Raw genomic sequence first — 10,763 nt, forward strand, 5'->3', positions numbered from 1 at the left:
AAGTGGGGATAATCAGAAGATGTGCTTCCTAAATGCACTTCTCTTGGAATCATAGAATGGCTTGGGTTGAAAGGGACCTCAAGGATCAAGTTCCGACCTTCCTGTTCAGGCAGGGGCACAAACCTCCAGATCTGTTACTAGACCAGATTGCCCAGGGACACATTCAACCTAGTCTTGAGCACCTCCAGGGACAGAGCATCCACAGCCTCTCTGGGCAGCCTGTTCCAGCACCTCACCACTTTCTCTGTGAAGAACTTCTCCCTGACATCCAATCTAATCCTTCCCTCCTTGAGCTTAAAACCATTCCCCCTTGTCCTGTCAGTGTCTATCCTTGTAAAAAGTTGATTCCTCTCCTTGTTTATAATATTGGAAAGCTGCAATGAGGTCACCCTGCAACCTTCTTTTATCCAGGCTGAAGAAGCCCAGATCCCTCAGCCTTTCTTTGTAAGGGAGGTGCTCACCCCCTGATCATCTTTGTGGCCCTCCACTGGACCCTCTCCAACAGCTTTACATCTTTCCTATATTGGTGGCCCCAGATCTGGATGCAGTACTCCAGATGGGGCCTCACGAAGGCAGAGTAGAGAGACAATCACCTCCCTATTTCTGCTGGCCACCTCTCTTCTGATGGAGACCAGGATACCACCAGCTTTCTGAACTGCAAGAGTACGCTGCTGTTCATGTTCAGTTTTTCATCCATGAGGACACCCATATCCTTCTCCACAGGGCTTCTCTCGAGGAATTCTTCTCCCAGTCTGTATATACATCTGGGATTACTCCGACCTAAGTGTAATACCTTGCACTTTGCTCTGTTGAATCTCACTATTTTCACACGAGCCCAACTTTTCAGTTTGCACAGGTTCTTCTGGATAGCATCCCTTCCTTCTAATGTGCCAACTCAGCTTCGCATCACTGGCAAACTTGCTGAGAATGCACTTGAGCCCATCATTAGATGAAGATGCTGGAGAGCACTGGTCCCAAGACAGACCACTGGGGGACACTACTCATCACCAGCCTCCACCTGAACATAGCACCATTCATTATGTATATTCACCACCATAATAGTACTAATAATATTCACTATTCACGTTTTTGATCTGATATAACCCACCTACAGCACCACATACTCCTTTACTGGATGCACCTTCACTTTAGGTTTGTTCACAAATCCAAGGAATTCTGGGTTTGTGAAGAATGTCTTCTTCACCCCAGAAAAACAAAGTTAGGATTACTTTTCCATGATGAGTATGAATACATGAATACAGCTAGTTATTAATTTGCCACTGTCTATTCTCTTGGTGTAACTTAAATATATAATTAATAACTTTGTAATTAATTCAGTAAACAGATTACATACTACAGTATGTAATTCAGTATTTCTTATTCTTACTTGCTTTAAGACCTCGAATGAATGCTGCCAAGACCTAGTGATCTATCAGCCTCTTTTACTTTGTTTTAAAAGATCCTTTATAGTAGTATTTCAGTTTAAGACAGTTCCACCAATTTCTCACACACAAAAAAAATTCTCCTCAAGAAAAATTTACTACAAGGGTTCATTTAACATCGTTTCTTATGGCCTGGTGATCTCCTTTCCCTTCCCTACAGTCCTCAGAAGGAAAATATTGATTAAGCACTGTTTGGTCTCTCAGAAATCCCAAACTAGAAGATTAATGAATAATAATAATAATGAAAACGAGAGCAACAATGACATGATCTTGGGTCAAGGCTTGGAGCATGGCTCGCTGCAGCAGGTGAGGGTCTGGGCTCTACTCATCTGGGAAGGACTGTCATGCCCCAGCTATATGCACAACAGCTGTTATCTTCTCCTGCTATTCAGAGCTACTTGTTTAATAAATATTTTGCATGCATGTACATATTAAACATATACTTGTGCAGTGGTGTTTTAACAAAAATCTTTCTGCTCCTTCCCTTGGGCTGTCTGCCAGAAATACACAATTGCAGCAGTTCAAGATTTCTCTCTAGTCTAAGCCCACATTAAAATTTGAACCAGCATATGACCTGGTCTCCTCCAACTATACAGTGCTTAACTACTAGCTCCTCCCCTGCACTATGGAAGATATACATTGATGGCACACATTCTGTTCCAGCCACTGTGTCCTGTGCCATTAATCCAGCCATGGCTGGATTAAGTACCATTTTAAAGAAGTCACTTCTCAGGACATGACAGCTGGCAGAGCGACCTCCTAGAGAGGACAAAAAGGGACATATGCTTGTGTGCAATGCTCACACTGTGGAGAGCTCAGGTTTCAGTGGGAGGTTCCCTTGAAGCTTTGATACTCCGGACATAGGTAAGGACTGTAAAGCCCCAATGAGACATCTAGCTTCTGTGCACACATCCATAAACTCCAGCAATCAAAGCAGATAGAAGATAATCAGGCTGGAACATCATTCAGTTGTGTAAAATGCTCTATTAACAGTAGTCAGCCTAGTTATTTAGATGTTCTTTACCAATGTTGACTTACTACATACAGAGAAAAACAAAAGTAATATACAAAAAAACATCTTTTCAGAAGTAAGTAGAAAGAAGTGCCACAAAGAAGTCAAAGACCATACAAAAATCTGTAGAAGAGGACAGGCTTGTCTCAGCATTACAATCCAGCAGAGCCTCCACCTCCTGCAGCAGTCTGCTCAGCCTTCTATAGCAGCAGAAGACAACTGTAAATTTACCTTTCCTTCAGAGAGACCACATGCAATGGAGGAAGGCAGGGGAAACACTGAAAACAACTAATCTTGCACCTCTTTTTACACAACTTATCTGTACCACAGATTAAACCATTTACTTCCTCTTCTTCAGTAAGGCATTATAATCCAAAAACTAAACAGAAATAAGATTAAGACCTTGACTGTTTCTTTTACTGTAAAAAGAAAATTGAATCACTCTAACAGATAAATGTAGTGACTAAAAACCTTGAAAGAAAATTAGAAGTCATTTTGGACAGAGAAATATCCAACCAGATGTTTTTCTCAGTAATAACCGCAGACTTATGTTTTTAGTATTCTTCATTAAATAGAATTTTGATGAGTTTTCTGCAGGTATAAGAACCAAATCAAACAAAGGTAACTTCATTGACCACATAAGTGGTAAATGTCCCACCATGTACAACTGAATGAAAATCAGTCACTGAACAGTTCAGAGATTGTCAGCAGAGAAGATGGACCACAGGGAGGAGAGCATTTTTTACAGTTCAGGAGCTTCCATTCCTGAACTTGCTTTGCAATTCTGAGCACACTCAGCTGACCTCCATTTCAGTTCCCTTTATCACCCAGTGAAAGTAACAGAGGTTCCCTCCCATATATGGAAACACTGTGAAGAACAAACGTAAATCCACTAAATAATATGAGGAACTTGGGCTCCCCAGCTGTTGTGACTACAGTCTCCAGGCACCACGAAAAGCAAGTATGTGTTATTAGACCCAAATAAAGGTCAAGCCACCTGAGTATCAGCAGTTAACCTTTCAACCAGATACACTACAAAGATGCAAAGGCTACTAATTGCTGACCAAAGTCTCACGATTTTAAGTTAGTAAAGATCACAGTGTCACAGTTGCAATTACACAGAAGGGAGCTCTCAGTGTGAGACCAGAAGGCATCTTCCAAAAGAAGTCCTTTTGGTCCAGGTGACACCTGTGCTTCAGTTGCCAGGAGCTGCTATATAACAGTGTTAATGCAAACATATTCTTGACAGCAATTTGCCTTAGGGTTTTATGCAGTGTCCACTTTTACAACCCCTAGCAGCAGAGCCCAAGGACAGACGTAAACTTCCCAAATGCACTGATTTGTCTTCTTTAACAAAAGAGTTTCCCACACCAAGTCTACATCTTCCAATCCTTTGCAGAATGAACTTATGTTCCCTTTCCAGAGAAGCTGGGTGGCATAGCCCAATCCGCATGTTCAAATTCTACTTTCAAAACACGCTGTCTCAAGAAAACGTTTGCATTTCTCCCCCTCCACAACCACCCATTTAGTAATTTCAGACATTGTTAGATAATAAGGAAGTTTCCCCAACTCACCTACTGCTTTCCCTTCTCCTCTTCCCTTACATCCTCCAAGTCGATGAAGCAGGGGATGTGGATGAAGCCCCAGGAAGCCTATATGAGGAAGAGCAGCAGTCCTTGCTCTGTGTTTGCCAACAGTGATGCAGAGCTCCCAGACTCAGCAGAAAGATGAGGCAAGAGCCAGTCTGCCTCTACTGCCTGGGGATGCTCCACACCATGGGCAATTATACCTCCGCTTGGCTATTCTCTTCAGAGAGACGGAAAGAAAAGGCAACTCCAGATAGACACAGATGGTGCTGTGTTTTCTCTCCTCAGACCTAGTGGCATTCCCTTTCAAACTCCTCGGAGTAAAGGATTGTGTTTTATTTGCTGTCCTTCTTCCAGAGTCACGAAATCCTTGATCTTAGAACCGATCAACTTCTTCCAAGCCCAGACAGTTCAGTCCAAGTTGCAAGCATGACAGATAAGCAGGGAGTTTGCACTAGGAGTTTGCTCTGTCGTAGGCCAAGAGTGGGAGGACTGGAAGAGAACTGACGTAACTATGACTGTATAAGAGCTAGTGACAAGTGGCGAATGTCTGGGTGGCTTTATAAGTATCAGTTTATTTACTCTAGCTCAAGTGTTGCAGAGTGCATTAGAAATTTCTTATGGCTGCTTCCCAATTCAGCATTCATCAAACAGCCAGCACTCTCAGCCAGGATCAAGGCCTCATCATGATAGGTACAAAAGGTGACATCAACCCATCCCAAAGACCTGGCAAAGATAAAGAGGGAGTTAGATGATAGCATTGTTCCTGGAAGGGAAATAAACAAATCTAACCATTCCCCCTTTTGGCCTCTATCAAAATAATGATTATGTGAAAGGGAATGCTTAAAGCCTTGACTGTGTGCAACATGTAAATAAAAATCAAGACTCGGAACAGGAAGATGTTTAGCTAAGTCTAAGCTCCTGCATGTAATAATTTTCCTGCCTTCTGATTAGAGCCAAGAAAATGGCTTAGCATTTTTCTTCTTCTCTAATCTAATAGCCTTTTAAAATGTTTTTCCTTCCTCCTATCTTTCCAGTTGGTTTTATTTATGTAGACAAACCAGTGTGGTACATTTCAGATCTGTAATATGTGGCTTTCTGATTTGGGGATTATTCTGAAGGAGTTCTCATGTGGCTGTTACTCCAGCTAGATATTTACACACACATACCCTGTGAATAGCTTTTACTTATGTGCATGGGCAAGGGCTCTGCATAGTTCACATAATTTTTCAGAGTCAACATGTGTTTCCGATCATTACAGCACATTGAAAATATGTGCCTACCAAACACATTTTAAATGTATTTATACAAAACAGTATGTGGTTACCCTTGAGGTGTTTTCTATATATAGAAAAACTGAAGCTTAAATTTCCTGTTCCCATTTTCTCCCTTCGGAATCTCCTCTCATTATTCATTGTATCCAGGTTTCCATTACAATTCAGATGTACGTTATTTTTCACTGGCATTAAATCAACTCAGATGTGAATTCTGATAATACGCATATGTATGATAAAACAAAAGACTATCCCCTAAAGAGACATCTGGACTCTCATTTCTTACTTGGTTCAACAGAATTGGTTGTGCAGGAGTGAGCATCATGCTTCTGCTCAATGTCTTACTGAGAGATCACAGCTGAAAGTTGTTCAGTGTATCAAAAAGTGTAACTATACATGACTATCAAAGTTTGTTACCATTATATTTATCATACCATAAATTTATTTAATTTTTTTTCTCAGGAAAAAAAAAAAGAATAAATAAATTTAATCTTGTCCACCAAAGTGTTTTTAAAAATCATTTTTATACAAAGTCCTCCTTATAATTTTGTTTTAGCTCATGGATGAGGCCAAAAAGCCTTTCTAAAAGTTATTCCTGATGGGAATCCCAAAGCTATTTCTTTATAACACGTTTCACACCCTAACTGTGCAATGAGCTACATGCACTCTGACAAAGGTCAGTCAAACTACTAAACTAAGAAGATGAAGAGTCATGGCAATTCTTAATTACTCCACAGCATTGAAGGTGTTATTCTGGTAAGTCAGTATAACTAACAGTTAACATTACTATCTCTACCAAGATCTTGCTTTTCTTAGTGCTGGGATACCTGATGGCACAGGCAGGTGGCAGCAGCCCTAGGTCCTGTGCTCAGAGCTCATAAATTCCCAGTTAACAGATACCAAACTCTGGGATATCCTTCCTCTTCTTAGGAAATACAAAGTATGTATGACCACAGCCTGAGGATACAAACACATTAAAAATAGACGAGATTTAACTATCTCTTGTTACAGTCTTTGGACTAAGCTAATGAACTCTATCTAGCTATCCTCTAGAAGTCAATAATGCTACATAAATGGATTTACACACTTACAAAAACTTGCAGGACCAACTCCTCAATTAAGTAGATGCCACAAGTCTTGCTATTATCCAGATTTACAGAAGATGATCTAATCAACTTCACATGGTAATGTTTTTTCTCATCGTTACTATCAAGTGGATTTTTACTGACATCCTTTGTATGAATACAATACAATAAATCATCTTTCAACAGTAGTATAAGTATGTCAGAGAGCAGAGAGAGACACACACAGCTTAGCCAGGCAATCAAACACCAAGAAAAATTAAAAAAAAAAAAAAAAAAAAAAAACAAAACAAAACAAAACAAAAAAAACAGTGGAACTAGATGTTGCTGAAGGACTTGTAAATCAGGCATACAGACAAGATAATTCAAGATTCAGAAATTTTTTGCAATCTATTTGAGATAAAATACAAGAGAGGGCTGAGCAGGCCAGTAAATCCAAGCTGCTAGTGACCACTCACACTTTCTGAAAAACTGAGCTAACTCAGTAGTTATTATTGTGTTCTCTTACAGCAGTCCATAAAAGACTAACCATCAAAACAGTCAAATGGCAAACATCATCTGCTCACATGGTGATATTTCATGAAATGTTAAATAATATAGCAACAAAACATTGTCAGAAATTCCCAGTGAGATATGAGGATGCATAGATCCATCTGAAATAAACTTACAGGAATTAGAGCGTGCTGTATGAACAATATACATTTGTGTTGTCACTGACCTTATGCTCTCATTAAAACTCTCATCTTGGTCAAAACCAACAGGAGTTCATGTAGGGTTACTGGCAAAGGTTACAAACAGGAGATTCTCTTCAACTAGGCCATCAGTGTCTTCACACAGTCTCTTTTATGGGGTCACAGAAAGGATGCAAGCATTTGGGAGAAAAAAAAAAGAAAAAAAAAAGATATTGCACCTAACAGAAAGATTCTCCCCTTCTCCAACCTACTGAATCTTCAGACTAACATTATAGGCACAGTGTCTGAGGGCACCAGTGCTGAAAATATCAATCAGTGTCAACCTCAGAAGTGAAGAGGCCTGAGTTTCAGCCTCTGTGCTGGCTTCCCATGCATTAATAAGGTGTTGCACGGATTAACCTTGCAGACATCAAACATGTTTCGATGTGGGGAGTCTTCTTTACTCTAATTTACAGAACTCGTAAAGGATCTTCAGCAACAGCCAGTGCTGAATTACCCAACAAACACTCCAGCTCCTCCAGTCACAGACCATTCCCTGTCATAGCTTAAAGGAGGTACTACAAACAATAAGGCAACTAAGATGATGCAGGGAGCAGAGCAACTCTATGAGAAAAAGGCTGAAAGAGCTAGGCCTTTTTAGCCTAAAGAGGAGGCTTAGGAGATTCTTATGTACATAAGCAGATACCTGAAGGAAAGGTGAGATGAAGACAGAGTCAGGCTCATTTCAGTGGTTCCTAGTGCTAGGACGAAAGCACTAGGCTTAATGAACACAAACTGGAATACAGGAAGTTCTCTCTGAGAAACAGGAAACGCTTCTGTATTGTGTGGGTGATAGAGCAACGGCAGAGGTTTCTCGGAGAGACTGTAGAGTATCCTCCTTGGAGATCTTCATAAGCCAGAGGGGGACTGGACTAGATAGACCCAATAATTCCTTCCAACCTCAACCAGTCTGTGACCAGTCTTGCTCTACCTCCAGCTATGCAAACAGGGCCCGTCAGCTGCTGCAGCCATTTCCTGGAAAGGGAAAAGCCCACCAAGGTCCATGGATACTGGGAGGACAACCAACTAACTGAGTAGTCCTGAAGCCAAACTCTGGAATATCACAGAATCACAGAATCGTAGGGGTTGGAAGGGACCTCTAGAGATCATCGAGTCCAACCCCCATGCCAAAACAGGAATAGACCCTCTCTCACCCATTGACTCACCACAGACTCAAACAAGGACTTGTTTGCAGTGAGAGTTTTATTATCTTAAATACTTACCATGTTTGAGACTTGTTTTAAGTTTAAACTGGAAAAATCAAAACATTTATGTGAATTTTTATCCAAATCTGTAAATTAAATGGAAAAATACGCAGGAATTCTAAGTCAAATTCACAGCTAACAAAACTGAACTCAACTGTGTCTAGTTCAACCCATTCTTGCAAGTCCGTAATTTTCTTGCTGCCTGGTGTTACAATTTTAATCCATAATAATCATTTTTTTCCTATTCATTCTGATTAGGATTTCTTGAGATTGTGAATGTATTGTTAAGACAGAAGGAATTGAAATGAAAGATTTTTCTTTAAAGGGTTAAATGGCGCCAGATAGTCTGCAATCTGTCAAGGTAGGCAAACAAGAGGGAAAAAAAAAAAGAAACTCCACCTTGTAAATAAGGTAATTGCAAATCCAGTTTCTACAATCTGGAACAGAGCCAGGACCTAAGAGAGAAGGATTAAGAGGAAAATAAGTTGTAAATTCTTTCAAGGTAAAATTCCTGTTTAAAATGCAAAGAAGACCGGTTTTAGGAAGGTCATGAAGTCACAACAGGTTTTCTTTGAAGTTCAACTTTAAATGTCAATTTGACCCCTTTTTAAAAGGGGAAACAGACACAGCTGCACTCCAAGTGCAAGAAAAAGAATAGCAATGATTACCATTATGCTTTGCACTAAAAGTTGTTAGACAGGCAATGGGGCAGTGGAGGAAACCACTTTACTGGCATCATAATCTCAAAGACTGAAAATTTATTGCACTTTCTCACTTAAAGGGGGAAAAAAACATCAAGAGAAATATACCTCTCATATAGGCATAAAGTTGCATTTCGTGTAACCTGCATCAAGAGTTTGACTTGAGCCAGACTTTTTTCCTTTCCGTGTTGAGGGGACTTGCTGTGCTGTCAGGGAAATGTGGCAATTGGCAGATCTATGCTTTGACTTCTCAACTATATGCTCTGCTGAAGAGGTGTAGCAAGAGCTAACAAGTCCTGCAATTTCATCTCTGAAAATTCTTATTGAAGAGTAGTTTAAATTTGAGTAGAATTAGAAATGAATGTGTATACAAACATATACCCACGAATATACACGTGTAAATGCATTCGTATTGCTCAGCAAGTTCCACTAAAACTAGGAAGATAGACTAGAAGATTCACTTGATTCTTCACATTTTATTGATAAATTAAGTAGACCGTGGGTATTCTGACTAGCAGATGGTGAACTGAGGCACAACATGCTGTTGATAAACCAAGAAGCAAACCGTTCCTTCTCATGATTTTTAATTGAAGGTTAGTTGAACTCTGGCACACTCCACTTTCAACAACTACTAGCACCAGAAACAAAAAGACAAGGCATAATTTCATTAATGTATTACTGTAGTCCATCAAATATTCATCATTGCATTGCCCAGATATACTGCCAAAGGTAAAGAACATGCATGTATCAATAATAATACACTGATGCTCCACTCCATTGCCCAGACACAGAAGAAGTGTCTGATCCTGCTCTCCAAGGGAAGTAGAAATTACCAACATATTCAAAAACATTAAAGATCTGGCTCTAATTCTCCAAAGCTTTTTGTTTGTAGCAGAACAAAGTCTTAGTCTTAGCACTTTATTTCTTCTCACCTTTCACATAACTGTATACAGGTATGTATATTGTAAAAGTGACCGTTGAGTGTCAAATCTTGCCAAGCGTAAAGGGTTTCTACCACTTTCTGTTACTCACAGTCAGAAAGGTGGCAAATCATCCACACAGTCTTTTCAAGAAAGATCTTGGCAGAAAAGCGGTGGTAAATCCTAACACAAAACTACCACAGCACCATAGATCATAACTCAAACCAGCCAGCAAAGCTGCCATGTTTCAGGCAGTACATGTCTGAGAATCCCCAAGATACTTTTAGTTGTAGTGTGGCTCAAGCAGTGATGAGAAGATACAACTATCTTGTTCGTAGTTCTCAAAATGTTTGAAAAACAGATCATTAATTATTGGTTTTTGCTTAGATTATTATTCTCTTGCACTGGTACTTTGCTGTGTATTAATACTCTCTAAAAAATTTAAAACTCAACTCCCCTAATCAAAGGTTGTTCCCACTAATAAATTGCCTATTCCATATTTTTATACAGGTTCTTTTCCACAGTATGAGTCATATCGAAATTGCTCCAATTTAAATACTTACATTTATTTGCATGACTAATCATTGTTTATCAGTAACTTGACACTTCACATCTTCAAACATTTTAATTGCATATACATCAGTTGTCTGAAAACGTACCCAGGAACTAATCTTGGAATCATATGCACAGACTCATCTATTGCTTCCTGAAATAACTGATGCTTTCCCATGTGCAATGAATCACAGTCAAGTTAACAGTCATAGGCCTGAAGAAGCATGCGTTACTTATGGAAAAAAACGTATGGTCCAG

The 10,763-nt window shown here is 39.7% G+C and overlaps 1 protein-coding gene across 2 annotated transcripts in view; it reads right to left on the bottom strand.

Annotated features, from left to right (window-relative positions):
* Positions 1 to 8,814, bottom strand: part of IPCEF1 (interaction protein for cytohesin exchange factors 1) — a 72,639-nt gene extending 63,825 nt beyond the window's left edge. Inside the window, exons 1-2 of one of the 2 annotated variants that reach the window (XM_085217061.1) lie at positions 7,115 to 8,814; positions 4,029 to 4,766 (exon numbers count right to left, since the gene is read on the bottom strand). The gene's annotated coding sequence lies outside the window, so the exon portion shown is untranslated. The remainder of the gene's footprint in view (positions 1 to 4,028; positions 4,767 to 7,114) is intronic. The other variant, XM_085217063.1, reaches the window with a different exon arrangement.
* Between the last annotated feature and the right edge of the window lie 1,949 nt (positions 8,815 to 10,763).

The sequence above is a fragment of the Meleagris gallopavo genome, chromosome 2 (assembly GCF_905368555.1).
Source record: "Meleagris gallopavo chromosome 2, MGAL_WU_HG_1.1, whole genome shotgun sequence".
NCBI classification, from domain to species: Eukaryota; Metazoa; Chordata; class Aves; order Galliformes; family Phasianidae; genus Meleagris; species Meleagris gallopavo.